At 48.8% G+C, this 17603-nt stretch overlaps 1 protein-coding gene across 1 annotated transcript in view; it reads right to left on the reverse strand.

Annotated features, from left to right (window-relative positions):
- Window positions 1-17603, reverse strand: part of TWF2 (twinfilin actin binding protein 2) — a 70626-nt gene that overhangs the window by 27061 nt on the left and 25962 nt on the right. The window lies entirely within an intron of this gene.

A 17603-nucleotide genomic window follows, 5' to 3' on the forward strand; every position in this document is an offset into this window, starting at 1 on the left:
AGACCCCTGCTCTAATGCCTTGCACTCCTGAGAGCTCAGATGCTGCAGCCCTGTTCTCTGCTCTCCTACCTGAGAGAGCTTGTGCAAAGCAATCCAGATGCTATTCCCTTACGTGCATTAACATGTGGGGTGACCGTGCACTCTCAGAGCCTCTCGGGGAGCGGAGTGCATAATATCACCCCCATAAACATGTGCGGATGTTTCAAAAGTGCCAGCCACTAGGAGGTAAAGGGAAGGAGCAAGGTTACATGGGATTGCAAAGGGGCTTGGTCTACCCTATACCATGATTTCTGAACACAAAATTAACACTGGAATATGAAGCTTCTCCCATATCAGGAGAGCAGGGCTCAGGAGTTGCAGCTCTAAACAGCTGGATGAAGCTACCTGTTGTATTAGAAGAGGCACCGATGTGCTCAGGTTTTAATTAATCCAAATGGCAACTGCTCTGCATTGCCTTCTGCATTCAATGGCGTCTGCTGTGCTGAAATGTCCTGGGTGGCTGCCTCCTCCCAGAGACCTTCCCCACAGCGAGATACAGCCTCACCCAGTCTCTCAATGAATGCACATTAAAGCAGGAGTTACAGGGGAGGAAGACAAGCGGGAGAAGCTGCAACCACCAGGGCTGAGGAGTGGGCACACAGGCAGGTACCAGCTCCTCAGGGAGGGTGGAGAGGCTAGGACACCACAGCCCCACTATAGCCACTGTGGGTGTGTGGCCAGCACAAACCAACACGACTTAACTCTTCACAGCTACAGGAGTCACTCGGCCACTGCCTGCAGCGAGGAACTGATCTGTCAGCAATCCCACCAGCTGCTTCTCCACATTGCAGAGCAGTTGATTTCCAGGAGTCCCAAAAGCTGGCTGGAATCCCCTGCTCAGCTGAGCTCCCCTGGAATCTCCCGTCTTCCAGCTACTCCTCATACCCATACAGCCTCCCTGGTAGACCTGGTGAGTGAGGCTCTCACAGGAGATGCTACCAGCATTGCTACCAGCATTCCCCAGCTCTGCAGACTTTGATCAAATATGCATGGATAGCTTCCTTCTCCCCACAGCCACCCGGAACCCTCCCTGCCCGCTATCCCCGCTCCTGTCCAGGCTAAGGTTCCCCACCCCTCCCCAGTGGTCAGTGGTCCAGTCCCTAGGCTTTCAGCTGAACTACAGCAGTGACAGGGGAAGGCAGCAAAGAGTTTGGGGCCGTTCCCGGAAACCTCAGTTTCCCCTGTGATGCAAAAAGGGGAGAGAAACCACCACTGAAATATGATTGCCAACATCAGCCGCTTCCTGCCCATAGCCTGCTGATGTGGTTTGGTCCAAGCACGCATCCTACCATCTAGGGAGAAGGGAAGTTATGGGCACATCTCGCTGACACCATTTTGATGGCACTATGGTGCCACACAGGGCAATACCCTGCGCCTCCTCTTCCTGCCGAGCTTGTCAAGGCTGATGCCAAGCCACGCAGAAGGTGTCGAACATGCCTGGAAAGGAAAGTACTGAGCATGCAGGGGAGGAGGAGCAGGGCAAGGCACCATTCAGGAGTAAGAGCCAACGAGATGCTAGCTCATAGAACTGGGGTTTCCCTTCCCCAGTCAAACACCCTTCTGCCGTGTTGCAAGAAGGATGAGCAGGGGGCCATGCTGGGGGCAGGTAGTGGAGTCTGGGGAATCCGTGTAAAGGAAGGGTTGGGGTGTGCAGGAACACACTGTCCCCCTGTGCTCAGAGCATGATGACATCTTCACATGAGCAAGGCACGGATTGAGGAGAGGTGCTGTGGAGAAAGGCAGGGTGGGACCCACAGATCACCTTTCATGTAGTACCTCCAAGTCAGACCCCACTAGGGCCTTCCAAAGCAGCAGGTCTTCAGCAAACAGCCCCAGCCAGAGCCCTTCGGGAAAGAGCTCACATGCAGCTAGGGAGCATTCCTGAGCCCTGCAGCCATCCCTGGAGAGAGGTGACGCTGTCAGTGTGTAACAATACAGTGTGTGCAAAGAAAGCAGAGACTGTCTTCTCAGGGCCACAGTGGCCCCAAGGGGCAGAGGAGTCTCGCCTGGAAAGCTGCATTCGTCCAGTCCCTAGACCCAACCGAACCCCTTCAGATTCACATGTCGAGGAGCCTTGTGTTCCAAAACATGCTCATGGCTAAACACAGTCCGCTAAGTGCAGGGTACCAACGGGTGGTGAGCCAGCGTGCAAACGGGAGCACAGAGCCTGCAATTTGTACTTCTCACATCCAGCCTTCCAAGAGAGGCCACAAACAGTCTGTCTGTCTTTTCCGGCTTCTTGCCACATCCCAGGATAGTTCCCATTGGTTTCAATGGGAATCTCGAGCCAGCAGAGGATTTCCACTGCTCCTTCACCCAGGGCTTAGTGACGTGACAGGGGTTTGTAAGGTTCCCATTCGTGCTGTGATAACCCTGGAGACTTGGGTTTCCCAGAAGCTGAAAGCAAAGTAGCCTCTGCAGGGTTATCAGGAAGCTGGATGAACACACAGCTCCAGGAAGAACAGCCTACCTGCTCTGCCCCCAATATTCTTCCGGCGCTACCTTTCCCAAATAACCACCATTGATATCCCGGGGGGTGGGAAAACACATGGCCACGGGCATCTCCCCTGTGTTTTAGGATTCCCCAGGAGGATCTTCAGGAAGCCACTGAGGAAGAAGGTGGAGTGCACCTCCTGCACACCACAAGGGTAGCTGGTGAGGGGAACACACTCTGGGTCCACCCAGAAGTGCCTCCTAATCCCTGGTTTCAGAACTGATGGGACACCCTCTAGGGATTCTGGTGCATTGCTGCTAGGGGACCTGAGTGTGCTCCCAAGCTATTGCTTGAGCAATTGTGGGGCGCCTCTCCATGTAGGGGTTTGGGAGGCAGTGGCCTACACCAGGTAGCATGTGGATGAGCCTGTTGGATTGAAGAACAAACCCACAGAAGGGGCCACCCAGTCCTGGAGGATGAGCAGGAGCCACAAGGCTCCCACAACTTTTGAAGATGCCCTATCTAAAGCAATGGTTAAAGTCTGTTTGTGTAGGGGTTGCGCTTCCCCTCACACACTCCCTGCACCACTGTACAAACACCCAGCCCCCACATGTGCAATGTCAAACTCAGCAGGACTGGGTCAGAGGATAAACAGAGGTTTCATACAGCCCTAATTTCCACCTACCCTCATCACAGCTGCATCCTCCGGCATATAACCCTATTCCACACATCCACTGCACTTGACACTCCAAGGGACCTAGCAATTACGGTTTTGCTCCTGAAATCACAGGAATTCAAATCCACCAAAAATGTATTCCGTTTCTACCACGCACCTCAGAAAAACTAGGTCCAGATTTCCAGAGCCATTTACACACACACGTGAATAATTTCTGCACACAAATACTGAAACTGCCTGCAAAACAGTGTACCCCTTTGCCTGTGAGGTTAGCAGTCCTGGACTCTCAGTAAGTTACAAGTGGCACCATGCCACAGCACTGATAATGCATGTGTGTGCAGCTGAGGGAGAGACTATTAAGTGGACAGGTTTCAGAGTAGCAGCCGTGTTAGTTTGTATCCGCAAAAAGAAAAGGTGTACTTGTGGCACCTTAGAGACTAACCAATTTATTTGAGCATAAGCTTTCGTGAGCTACAGCTCACTTCATCGGTCTGAAGTGAGCTGTAGCTCACGAAAGCTTATGCTCAAATAAATTGGTTAGTCTCAAAAAGGTACCACAAGTACACCTTTTCATTAAGTGGACAGTTATCCCTGCAACTCGGCCCACTTCCACTGACCGTCAGCCCATCTCCAATACATCACTTGATTCAAAACAAAAGTGCTCACAGTAGTTTTCTCTTGCTTCCAATCAGGAAAAGGAAGCTTTCAGGTTTGCAATCAGCTCCGCTGGACTTTTCCAGCAGGGTTCATGTGATCTGTAAGGTCAGGTTGGCAGATTCCCACAGATTTCCTTTGCTTGCAAGGGGCAGGCATGCGTGTTGCTCAGTCTTTACCCTCATCATCCACATCTCTGGTATCAAAACATCCTCAAACCGCTCTCCACCACAGCTGAATCAATCACACACACACGCAATCTGTTTCGCTGCAGTTGCAGCCGTCGCAACTCAACCTGTTTGTTCCCAGCTGGCAGATCAGTGGGGAGATCTCAGGAGAGCTGAACACTTCCTTGGGGAAAGGCACTACACTGCAAGACAGCAATAAAGAAGTCAGACTGGGGAGAACTATTAGGACACCTATCCATTCACCCACTCCCTTCTGTCGACGCAGGATTGTTCACCACAGCAACGTACCATTAAGTGCTTTGTCCAGCCTCATGGCGAATGACTCAGTGTCCAGTCCCCCCATCTCCTCCAGGAGACTATTCCTCAGTCCAGGAGAGTTCCCCCATTATATCCTCTCCGATATTCAACCTTCACTTAACTTCATTCTGCTACCTCAACACCCTTCGCGTGTCTGTCACTAGGATGCAGTTCCCACTTCGTCCTGCACCCAGGCTGTTTGGGAGGAAGGAACCAATCGATCCCTTCGCGCTCTGTGCTGCTAAAACACCCAGGGTCACCGGACATGACCTACCTTCTCTCTCTCTCTCTCTCACACACACACACACACACACTCACTCACCCCTCAAGTCTGTAAAGTACATTTTTCCCTACAGCTATCAACAGTACTAGATAGAGGGATCACATTTCAGATGCAGACTTATCTATTGGAGCAACTGTTTCTATCCTCAGGTAACCAGGTTCTTGTGTTAACACAGCTCCCCTTAACTTGTATAAATGAGGGGAGCGGAGGGGGGAGGGGTCCAGCAGCAGGAGGTTCTCAGAGAGGGGTCCTGGCTTTGGAATTTGTTTCTTTACCTTGCTCTGCTAGAACCTGGATCAGGGAAGCATCAGAACATGCTGCCAGACTCACCTGTATCACCCTTAAAGGTGAGGTGCTGATGACTGGGGACGGGGTGAAGGAGAAGGGAGTGTTTGGAGTTGAAGAAGGTCCTACCCTTTAAGTTTTACAGGCATTGCTCTCTCTGTTTGAGAGGGTTTGCTTAATAATTGTGTTGTCTATTTTAGAGTCAAATTAAATAAAACCTGCAAGTGCACCCCACCACCCTGTCAGGAGTGGATGGATTTTACTGGTTACACCAATACAGATCCTAACATAAAGGGGAGAACAATTCTGGATGCCAAGTCAGGCAACCAGGAAGATACAGCAGGGAACAGAAACCATAAGCAAGCACAGGACAGAGAGCCACTGCCAATTTCAAATCAATGGAAATTAGTCCATTAAAAATAAAAATTCAGATTTGGCCCATTTAGGTGCTAAAATTTTAAATATTGTTTCAAGTTCCATTTTTAGACGTCCTAAGGGGCTTTCTGTTCCTTTGGAAGGGACTGAAAGCAGGTCAATATATTCAAGTCCGGTCCTACATCCTCTCTGGGCACATCCCCGCTCTCAACCTCCTCCATTTCAGCTCTGCAACAATTGTTGATGTGAAGCCCTTCTCACAGCGACGGGAGCCCAGCATGCCTGTGAATTTCCAAGGAGAAGCGCACAAGAGCAAGGTCATGACACTAGCGCAGGAGAGAGAGTGCAAGTGAGCATCACCAGCGAAATGAACGATACACAAAGAACTGGCAACCACACAAGCTCAAAGAATCCCTTTCTGTTATAGCGGTCTTGGGTACAGAACTTTCAGCTGGGAAGGTGTTTTTTCAATTGGACAGTGTCCCTTTGACTACTTCTGCTTGCTCCAGGAGGAGATGCCAAATATTCTGAAAAATTTTGCATTAACTCAGAAGGAGAATGGAGAGATTGAAAATGCTGAAGAGGAAGGGACCAGGCCATCCCTTGGTCACCATGAGATGAAGGGCTCTCTTCCAACAGCAGCCAGCCACAGCCTCAGGCAAAGAAGACAAGCACAAGTACTGACAGCACTCACACCCTGTAAGAGCAATCAAGAAAACTACCTGGGCACATGAGAATAGATCAGACACAGAAGATCACCAGTGCTAGCCAGTGTGCTGTATGTGTCTCAGGCTAAAGACCATCCCGTCACAGAGCCTGATCCAGGGCCCACTGAAATCCATGGGAGTCAGGCCCATGATTTTCAGGAATGCAGCCAGTTTGGGCAGTGAGGGAACCTGAAGTGAGGCCAGAGACTCCAGCCAGTAGGAGAAGCAGATGCCAAAGCAAGGTCCTCTGGACAGTCACAGAACTCTCTCTGCCAGGTGCTGATTGGCTGTTTGTTCCAACCTTCTCCCTCCCTCCTTGTCCTTTCACCTCTGTCACATCTGCCCTTATCTACAGGATGGTTACAGCAGACAAGAGGCACCTGCCATTTGGGTTACAGGGAGCACCTCCAAACTCCAGATGCGCAGAGGTGAAGGGACAGACACCCACTGGGCAGCTCAAGATTCAGAGGGCTGTGGTGGGGACTGAGTATGTAGGATCCCTTGTCTGCCTTTCTCTCGCCAGAAAAATAGGTTGCATGGGGCAATTTTTCCCCTTTCATTTGCAGACCACCTCTCTGGACAGGTAGCTCCATCAGTCAAGTGAGGCCCTGCTGGCTCTGCAAGCGCGAACAGGCAGGAACACGATTAGAAGTTGTAGAGTGGCTGGGACTTAACGATGGACTTCTGATTCCAGGGACACCTCAGTCCCATCTACACGGCCACTTTCACCATTCAGTAACCGGGCAGGGGACAACAGTGTTGGAATTGAATCCCCTGGTGCGGTTACAGATGTAGCATAGACTAGCCTGAAGCTCCAAGTGTTTAGGGAGCAGACACATAATCCTGAAGAAGAAGCTGACAGGGAGCCATTCCCAGGGCTCCCACACCCTCCAAGGCACCTGTCAAACAAACATGGGCGTTTCCAGGCTTGAAAGGAAACTAAACCACAGGAAATCTGGTCAGGGAGAACAGTGCATTACAAGTCAGTTTCCTTAGGAGCCCTGATCTCACCAATACACGATTGCCAGTGTCAATAAGAGAAGACATTTCAGGTGCAATTCCCTAGAGTGCTCAGCATTGGCCTAACTTTGCTCCCATTGAAGTCAATGGTAAAACTCCCCTCGACTTCCAGGGCAGCAGAGCTACGTGGATGCCGAGCATTTCCTAATATCTCACCCTCTGTTTCTATTAATCCTTGTTTCTACTGGATGGATTTTTGGGGCAAACAAGATGACACTGACTTCCAGCTATTCAGAAGTCACGCTGTCCCTGATCCTTGTCTCACCTTTAGGAATTGCCAGTGAGCATTTAAACAAGCTGTTGAAACAGACAGAAAAACTGGTAAACCAATAAGTGATTTTCTTTGGTGTATTTTAGCTTCAAACTAGCACAACATATAGGCCTGAGATGCACAAGATCGGAAATGTATTTTAAAAAAAAAGTATCAATCCTTATGTCACTGATCAGCAAGTAGCTACTGCACTTACTATTAAACTGTTTATTCTGCAGGTGTTGCTCTGGTGAAGTATTTTAGGAGGAAAAGGAGAGATTATTTATTCTAGGCCATTTCAGGTTGATGAGTTAATCGCCTGCTAGGGCAGCATTTTAAATTTCTTTGCAAAATTAACCAACAGTAGGTGTGATTTTCTAAATTCTGCACATGCAACCATCTACCCAATGTGCATTGCACAACTGTCACAAATAGGTATGTAAATCGAGTCACTTTGCATGTAAGCAACCAGAGAGATGCATTTGAGGAGCATCTGCACATTTGATCAGATTAGTCCCTAGGTGTGACTGTTGACAGAAACCTCAGTTTCCTTTAAATTCTCTCCCTCTCTCTCTGCTTTGATGTTTTAACAATGCTCATGCTAATTTCAGTCTCTGCTGTGCCAGTTTGCCTTTGCTGCTGCTGCTGGAGTCTGTACCACTGCTGCAGTCTGATGCATCACTTATCTTCCGCTATTTACCATGCTTCCTTCAATTACTACCCTAACTAATGTGATGATTTGCCATGCAAATCCATACTATCATCTTTGTTCCTTTCTCAGCTTTAAAAGCTTTCCTCTTCTCTTAAGATTGCTCCAGACTAAAGAGAGAGCAGCACAAAACTAGATCAAAAAATGAGAGCTGACTCTTAGGGCTGGGACACTGCATGATTTCGTGACTCACTGGGCCTCAGACTTAAATAGCTCCTTCCACCTCCCAGACTGGCAGCTCCCCATCTCCTTCTTTCCAACCCCTAGCTACAGAAAAGCTCTGCTATTGAGCTAAAGGTTGCGTGGCTCCACCCTGGGCACATGGCTTGGCAAAGGCAGGCAATTAATTGTGCTGATTCTTACAGAGAGGATGAACCTCATCCCCTCAGTACAATGTTCACTACTAGAGCCTTGCCTGGAGAAATGGAAGCCATTAGGTGGGTATTAACTAGGGTTGCCAACTCTGACTCAAGTTATTCCAGGAGATTTCCCCCCCACAACATGACAATTAAAATCTCCCAGATTGCTTTCAATAGTCACTGGGAGACTCCAGGCCAATCCCGGAGGGTTGGCAACCCTACTATTAACAAAATACTAAACAGTAGTGAAATACCCTGTTCCCACCTCTGTAAACAATGGGTTATAGCTGGGAGGGAAGAAACCAGATGGGACTGGGCAGTGGAGCAGGTGAAAGTCAGGAAAAACTTCAGACAACAGGAGTAACTTGTGAGTTGCCAGTAAACCCCAGGGAATCAGTAGAAGCCCGATGGCATTAAAAAAAATAAAACCAGGACACTTGTCGGCACATTTGTTAGGGTCAAGAAACATTTAGACAAAATGCCGAAGTACACTCTCTCCCCACCACCCCCCGGTGCCATTAATGCCAGCTTCTGCCTTACGCAAGACATGCATAGTTCAGAGAGTGGAGGGCTTTTCTGTCCAGTAATTGCGTGCTGTGAATGGAAGAGTAGTTGTGCAGGTGAAGACTAAGCAGAACAGTTCTGCTCACGTGTACATTCACCGTTCCTTTTGCCTTTTCATTCCCAAACATTCAGTGCCTTCGCTGTGATGCTCCACAGCATTGTTTGCTCCCAGGGAACACAAAGCTCATGTTACTACCACAAAAAGGCAATTTGGACCAAAGCAGTTAAAGAGCTCTACCTGGCAGTCAGCCCACATTTATCATGCACTTTCCACTTCTAGTCTACACACAGGTTGCCCCCCAGGCTTCCCCAACAATACCCATCAGCACACCTCAGCCTGTTTCCACTGAGGAACTGAGTTTCAAAACACATCCTAGCTACATGGATGTACTCCCACTTTCTATCACTGGAGCCATGCGACTTGAACAAACATTTCACACATTGAAATGAAAATCTGGGGCCCCACAGGGAAAACCAGGCAGATGTCTCTTTATGTGGTTTGTAACATTTAAAACTAGACTGGATAAGCAAGAAGATGTGCCTGAGAGAGCAATCCTGCACTGGACTCTGGCGAGCAGGTTCCATGAAGCAAGAGGAATTAGAGATAGAAAATTAACCCATCATTCAATTACCGTGAGGAACAACCAATGTCCCCTGGCAGAGCAGAGATCTCTGCAGGTGTCCTAACCCGGGAAGCAGCCATTTGTTAACATTTTACAAGAGGCATACACAGCTGAGCAGCAGCGGCTCTGCCACGTATCACTGGGTGCTGACTCACACCACTCCAGCACAGCACATTCCTCTCACACATCGTTCCTGGCCCCAGGAACAGAGTCTGGCTGCTTAAATGCTGATCACTCCTTCCCCCCAAGTCACCAAGCATGAGCTAGTCTGTCTGCACCCAGGCAAGAGAGCTGCACTGCGGTAGCTGTGGATGGAGAGAAACAAGCCACTTAGCTTTAGGCCACAGGTAGGCAACCTGTGGCACACGTGCTGATTTTCAGTAGCACTCACACTGCCCGGGTCCTGGCCACCGGTCCGGGGGGCTCTGCATTTGAATTTAATTTTAAATGAAGCTTCTTAAACATTTTAAAAACCTTATTTACTTTACATGCAACAATAGTTTAGTTATATGTTATAAACTTATAGAAAGAGACCTTCTAAAAATGTTAAAATGTATTACTGGCACTCGAAACCTTAAATTAGAGTGACTAAATGAAGACTCAGCACACCACTTCTGAAAAGTTGCCAACCCCTGCTTTAGGCAATACCTCTGACTCTCTCAGCGTAAGTTCAGAGTTAAAGCCTCGTTATGCATCCTCTTGCTACAATTACTTGCATCTTGGATTGGGGGGGAAACTGATGTTAAGCATTTTAACCCTTGGAAGGACAGGCACAGAATTCAGCAGGGATAGCAGTGACCTGCTGCCCTACTGGCTGGCATGCAGGTAAAGGGATAGACAAAGTATTTAAAAATAAAAACTGGGGGAGTGGGAGGGGGACATGTGCTCCCACAAAGGCTAAAGTAATAAGGCACAATGGATTCCTCCAGCTGGGATACATGAGTGGCTGACAGTTGCTTTGCCTTATCTGCTGTATCTCCTGCGATCTCACGCACGTTCCAGTTCATTCTGTGGCGATGCTGATTTACTTGGAGTTCCTTAAGAATCAACTTCAAACACAGAGCTTGAAACAACCTGGATCCCTTAGCGTTTTTGTCCAGAACCTCCAGGTCCAGATCTCAAGTAGGCTGGAAGATCTGTTTCTTTTCTCCCTGGACAACAGCATCGACACCAGAACCAAGGAACCTCCATGAGCAGGAACTGAAAGTCAGCTTGAATTTCTGTCAGGGTCACAGGTTTGTCTGATCTCAAGGCTAGAGTGAGTTTTGCAGTCAATGTATCTATTCTAAAAAGAAACAGGAGACTGACCCCCTGTCATTTCATACCTAGCGAGACTTCCTCTATTGTCCTGGCTCCCTCCTAGTTTTCCTACTGTTAGCGTGCGCTGGAGTTCTGTATTCAACGACTGCTAACGGTCATGACTGTACCAAGTGGTGCTTCTAGACCACACAAGTAAAAGAAACTTTGCTTCCTTAAAAAACATGCCAGGGTTTTCCCTGGGGGAGAGGAGGGTTCTCCCTTTGCCCACTGCCTTCACCACCACTTGCTTCCCTCCCTCAACGCTCACTTCTCAATTTCACATGCTCCCCACTGCTTCACACACAAGCTCATCCCCGGATTTCCTTCCCTAGTCCTGCTTCCTTGGGCTTGTCATTTTGCTACGGCTGGTCTCTAGTGACAAGGATTCTGTTATTTTGGCCAACCATTTCTGCAGGGACAGCTCTTAAAATACATCACCAGTGACTGTTCAAATGGAGCAGTGCAACATTCGGAAAGATTTCAACTTCCAACAGATCAGGCTCTGGGGAACGATAAAACTTTGATCAAGAAGCACTGCAATGGAGCTAGAAGGCAGATGGAACAAGAACAGGAGAGGCAGCTGGGATGGAATTGAACCGTATCAAGCTTAAAGCCCAGGGTCTGTGGAGATGTGAGAAATAATAAATAAAGATGCCTCCTCAACCACCCCCAACTACTGAATGACTCAACTGGAGAGAGGTTTGCACAGGCTAGGCATTTTTCTGAAAGCCTAATCCATTACACAGCATGCTATTTACATTTGGGAGAGTGCTTTGCTTCCTGACCCCTTTTAGGTTTGCTCACAGAATAGCCATTAGCAGGCTGCTTCACTTTTAATTACCTTAAAAGGCAGACTGTCCACAGCTTTGGTCTCCTGCATACTGAGCTGGCCTGCTGTTCTGCAGCGATGTCTGCAGGAGGACGGACAGACCTCAGAACAGTGGCAGGAAAACACTACAAAGAGAAGTCATGAGTCTCACGACAGTCTCTGGAGCCATCCTGCCTGGTGTTCCAAGCAAAGGCCCAGGACGCAGGGACTCCCAAACTCTAACCCTGGATCTGACACAGACCTTGGGCAAATCACAACCTCTCTGCCTCAAACTCCTTGTTTCCAAAAAAGCATAGAATTGTCCAAGAGGCAGGGAGTAGAGAGCTCTTTGGGGCATTACTAGCGTTACCCAATACTGCTGTGCACAGAGCTACTGTGTTGAGTGGCTAACTTAAACCTACCTACTGCACAGGGTGCTGGACACTCTTTGAAGATGAGAAGTTCCAGGCAAACACTAAGTACTATTAAAAAGAACAAGGAGTACTTGTGGCACCTTAGAGACTAACAAATTTATTTGGGCATAAGCTATGGGGGGTTTAGCCCACGAAAGCTTATGCCCAAATAAATTTGTTAGTCTCTAAGGTGCCACAAGTACTCCTTGTTCTTTTTGCTGATACAGACTAACACGGCTACCACTCTGAAACTAAGTATTATTATACCCCGAACAGGACAGCCGGTGTCAGTGTAAGACTTTGGTAGAAATCCACTGTGCCTAACACCTAGAAGCAATCCAAGCAGAACCTGCATGGATACAAAAATGCTTTGCAATAAAATTAACTTTCATAAAACCAGGAAGTGTCTCAGCATCTTCCATCTAGCCCAGTAGCTCTCAATCTGCAGGCCACTTGCGGCCTAATCAGCACACAGCTGTGGCCCATGGGACATCCTGAGGGCCATACAGGTAGAATATATATATTGTGTGGATGCGGCCCACATAACAGAGAGAGCTGCAAATGCAGCCTGCAACAGTAAATAGGTTGAGAATCACTGATCTAACCCTTAGAATAGCAAACGTGATTTGACGGCCAATCCCAAAGGAGCTGGCTGCTTGCAGTCAAGTTCAAAGAGGCAATGAGTGGAAAGTTCTAACTTTGCAGCACGAAACACCCGGCTGGGGAATAGCATCATCAGCTGCCCAGCCTAGGGTTGGCTAGATAGAGAGGTGGATGGTGGACACAGGCAGGCAGGGTCAGCCTGGCACCATATCAATCCGTTTTTCTGCTAATGTGTCCATTTAATTTCAGGCCATCTCAGCAATGCCAGCCTATGACAGAATAACTGAATGTGCCTGCTTTCATTACTCATTTGCCGAGCTTTCTAACCAAAGATGAATGGAGCATACACATTTTTAAATAAGCATCACTGCACTGTATGGGCTCAGGATAGCAATGGGCTGGTTTTCTAATACACTCCCTTCTCCCAAATCTGGTAACTCAGATGCCATTCCTGACGCAGACACACTTGGAATGGTATTTCAACCAAAGATGTAATACCCCATCCTCAGCCTCCTCCCTTCCCCATTCCCCTATGCCAACTCCCATTTAGGGCCCAACTCTCCTCTCAGATCCACACAGTAGATCTCGATCCTCCTATTCTGCTCTCCCTACATATGCAGAACAGGAAAGCAGAATACGGGAATATGGCCTCTGGTTATCTCAAAGGTATCACTTTCAAAAAAGGGAAATCTAGACCGAAGACCACCCTAGTTATCCTAGGCCTCCAGTACTGTAGCACCTCACCATTTAATTTTTTTATCCTCAAGAGTCCCCTCTGAGGCAGTGCAGTGCTGCTAGCCCCATTATGCCTCAATTCCCCACATGGACAGCGGAAGTGATTTGCCGTAAGGTCAGACAGGGAGTCAGTGGCAGAGCAGCAATTCAATCTGGGTCTCCCACGACCCAGGCCAGCATCTCAACCACTAGTTCATCCTTCCTCATTGCAGGAGCTCCCCCTTTCTGACTCCTTAAGAGAATTGAAGAGGCTGTCCTCAGCCCAAGAGTCAAACCCAGTATCAGAGCACTGGCTCACTAGAAGGACTCAACTGGCAGCAATCATACCTTCATCAGTGGGTCTTGCCACTATGTGCTTTGACCTAGTGAAATTTGTCACTAGAGCCAACTGCTATTATCCCTCAATTCACCTTCTATCCCAACAATTCCTAGTAAACTGGTTAAATAGGTCTCTGCATTTCCTGTGACTATCCTGCTCAGACACAGTCAGGCATTTCTGATGGGTAAAAAGCCATTTGCTGATTTCCTCCGCTGTACTACGATAGCCACACACAATTTGAGGACTGATGATCATTCCAGGTTAGCTGCTAGCAATTCTACACAATCTCTGTTGATCAGATGCCAAGTCCCATGGTCTATACCTATTCCCCTCTCTACTGTTGGGAGCTTGGGCTATACAAAATGTCCCCCACAAAAATAATCATGGGAAGATTCACACAGGAAAACCAGAACTCCTGCCCTGCAGATAAGGGGAGCTCACAGTTAAATCCTCCCATACAGTTCCCCATAGAGTCCTCAAGTTCTACAGCAACACGTCATGCAGATGAAGATATCCCATTCGGTCTCTGCAGAGATGACATGAGTACAGCTCTCATGAGTGGTGACAAACGTATTCTTACTGAGATCACCAGTTGCAAATAATCCAACACTGAATCAGCTGCACTGAGGGGAAAGAGTGGGCACCCTGCTTATGCATAAACCTTACTGAATTGATCTTACCAAGAGCCCCATGAGCCAGGCAAGGATTATCCCTTGTTACCGAGGAGGAAACTGAAGCGCAGAGATTAAGAGCTTTATTTTCAAAGATGCTGAGAACTCTCAGCTCCTACTAATTACTCTGAAGGGGTGGGCGATCAGAACTTCTGAAAATCAGGCCCCAAGTGACTCTGCCCAAGGTCACAGTGAGTCAGTGACAGAGCTGGGAACAGAACTTGGAACGCCTGACTTCCAACCCGTGGTTTAGTCACAAGACTGTCCTTCCTGTCCTACCAAACGTCCAGCCTCTACCTGGAAAATCCTGGGTATTGCAACATGCTAGGGCACACGGAAGCAAGCAGAATCTGCTCAACATTACGAGCATGACTTGCACTAGTCCCTCACCCAGCATGGAAAGGATACAAAACTAGCACCGAGCAGAGAGAGAGATACTGACTCACACAGGAGAGGGCGAAGGGAACGATGGAACATCCTGGTATATCTGGGTATGATAATCTATGCAAGAGAAAGCAAAACAGAACTGATTGGACGTAAGTTCATTATGCCTCCTGCTCTATGGGTAGCAGTAACTAGTCAGTTTCCTATTATGCACTCTGGGTCCAACTCTGTGCAGCACCTCCAGCAGGTACCCTAGCAAAGGCCTCAACACATGGGTGGGGGTGCAGAGGTGGCTTTACGGGTCTTAGGTTCTGATGTGGGGGAGGAAGTAGCCCCTTGCATGAGTCTGAGTACACCCTAGCTGCTCTAACTTAAGCAGCGCAACTCATATAGCACCAAGGGCTATGTGCCTGCTCTCTCCTGCTCCCTGCACATCCCCTTATGCTAGAGTCTGCACAGAGGACAGCATAGGGCTGTTTATAGTGGCCCTATGCAGTGTGCACACCACAAAAGCCAGTCGCAGTTCCTTTCCAGCCCCTCTATGCAGATGTAGAAGTATGTAAGGGCTGAGGTGGGGCACAGAATCTGTCTCTAACATTTACCTCCACAAATTCATTGAGAGCTACAATGCAGATTTCATGCATTTCCACATGCCCTGGCAGTACTGCAGAGAACACGCCCTTGCGACGCTGAGGGATCGAGCATACAAAGCACTGGCCAGAAGAGAACACAGATGCAATGAATGCTGCTGTATTTATTACAGGATAAACAGACATCGTCTTTCGCCAGCTGATTTCTGAAGTCTCCACCTGATGAAGCCAAAGACAAGCCTGCCCATCACCCCAAAGAGAAACATGCCCGAGCCCTTCTGCCCTAGCAAGCAGCTGATGGGCTGGCATGGATTAATGTCTGCAGTGCAGGTTTTACAATGGTCAGCTAATCAGTAATGCAGCCTGCTCTGGGACATATTGCAGTTAGGGCTATGGAAAACCTACCAAAAAGGTTCTGTAGTAAGTTAGCAGGCAAATCAATGCCTTGTTCCATTTATTTATCTGATAAATGTGAGCTACCGAAAGTTACCTTTTGATAGCCCAAAAACAAAAAACATGCCACGGACTGATTTGCTCCACTCAGTTTAAACCCAAATAGAAATAGTAGGAACTGGAAAAAATCCTAAAGCACAACACACTGCGACAGGAAGAAACGCAGTCTAGGATCTGGTCTGAGTGAACACCTTCACTTACTATCTCTACATCTGGGGCCAGCTCCTCAGCAGCTGTAAGTCTGCCGAAGTGAAGCTGTGCCAGGTTACGCTAGCGGAGGATCTGGCTCTGGAGTTTTGCTCACCCTGTCCTATGCTGCTTTCAGGTCACGGAAGGAGAAAGCATCCATTGGGCTGACTCAGCCCTGGTCCACACTACAAACATATGTCAGTATAACTACACCGCTCAGGGGTCTGGACAAGGTAGTTATACCAACTGAACTCCAGCGTAGAGAGAGCTATGTCGGGAGGGCTTCTCCCATCAACTGAGCTACTGCCTCTCAGGAAGCTCTCCCTTCAGCACAGGTAGCGTCTTCACTAAGCGCTACAGCACCACTAAGTGTAAACAAGCTCAGGGATGCTGCTCTTCTGAGGCTATATCTACACCAGTGGTCTCGCGCACCCTTATCAGTAAAAATTTTTTGAGCACACACCTCCAATATATGTATATTTATGTATAAATTATACAATATATTGTACAGTAGTACATGTATATAAATTATAAAACACACAAAATAGAAATTGAAAAACAATGAGATAAAGATGAAAAACAATATTTTTAGAATCATTTTTTTTATTTATTCACAGTACAAAAAACCTTTTTGCTCTCACTAAAAAAAATTTATATTTTTAGTGAGAGTAATGGGATTGAATATGCTTTATTATTTTTGAAAATCTTGGTTTAACACTGACACAGCGGGCACTCAGGGCGGGGGGCGGGGTCTGGGAAGGAGTTAGGGTGTGGGAGGGTGCTCAGGGTGGGGGTGCGGAAGGAGGCTCAGGGTTGGGGCAGGCAGGAGGTGCACTTACCTGGGGCAGCTCCTGTTTGGTGCAGGGGGTGTGCCGGTGGCTCTGCACAGCGCAGCACCACCCCCATGGCCACGATTCTGGGAGCTGCCCCCCCCCCAGCAGGCAGGGCCACCCGGAACAGAGGGGCTAAGGGGGCCCCGGCCTGCAGCTCTAAAGCCGCTTTTGGAATGCGGCCCTGAGAGCATGAGCCGCAGGACTCAGGAGGAGCCGGGGCAGCCGCGCAGCCAGCGGCTGGAGAGAAGCAGCGCTTTGAAGGGGAAAGCGCCGCTTCTTTCCGGCCGCTGGCTGCGCAGCTGCCCCTGCTCCTCCACAGGCAGGAGGACTCAGGGCCGCCCACACCCACCCCCCCTCCGGCGGTGCTCCTTCTGCCACGCTGTCCTTTTGCTCCGGCAGCGCTCCTCCTGCTGCGCCCCCCCAATCGATCGTCTTGCACACCCCACTTTGGAGACCACTGGTCTACACTACAGCTTATGCTGGCATAACTTCTGTCTCGGGGCGGGGGGGGGTGGGGGTGGGAAAGAAGAGGGCGGTTAATAAATCACCCCCGAGCAACATAAATTACACCAACGTAAGCACCAGTGTAGACAGCACTATGTTGGCAGGAGAGCTTCTCCCGCCAACATAGCTACTGCCACTGGTGGGGGGCTGGAGTAGTTCAGCCGATGGGAGAGCTCTCTCCCATTGGCTTCGAACAGCTACACTGGAGAGCTTACAGCGGCACCGCTGCACTGATTCATGTCCTCTGCTGTAAGCTCTCTAGAGACCTTAGGCACAGCTACACTAAAGAGACTGCTGAGGAAAAGCTTAAGCACCAGAATAAGGAATAAACTCCCAGAC

Source organism: Natator depressus, chromosome 7 (genome assembly GCF_965152275.1).
Source record: "Natator depressus isolate rNatDep1 chromosome 7, rNatDep2.hap1, whole genome shotgun sequence".
Taxonomy (NCBI): domain Eukaryota; kingdom Metazoa; phylum Chordata; order Testudines; family Cheloniidae; genus Natator; species Natator depressus.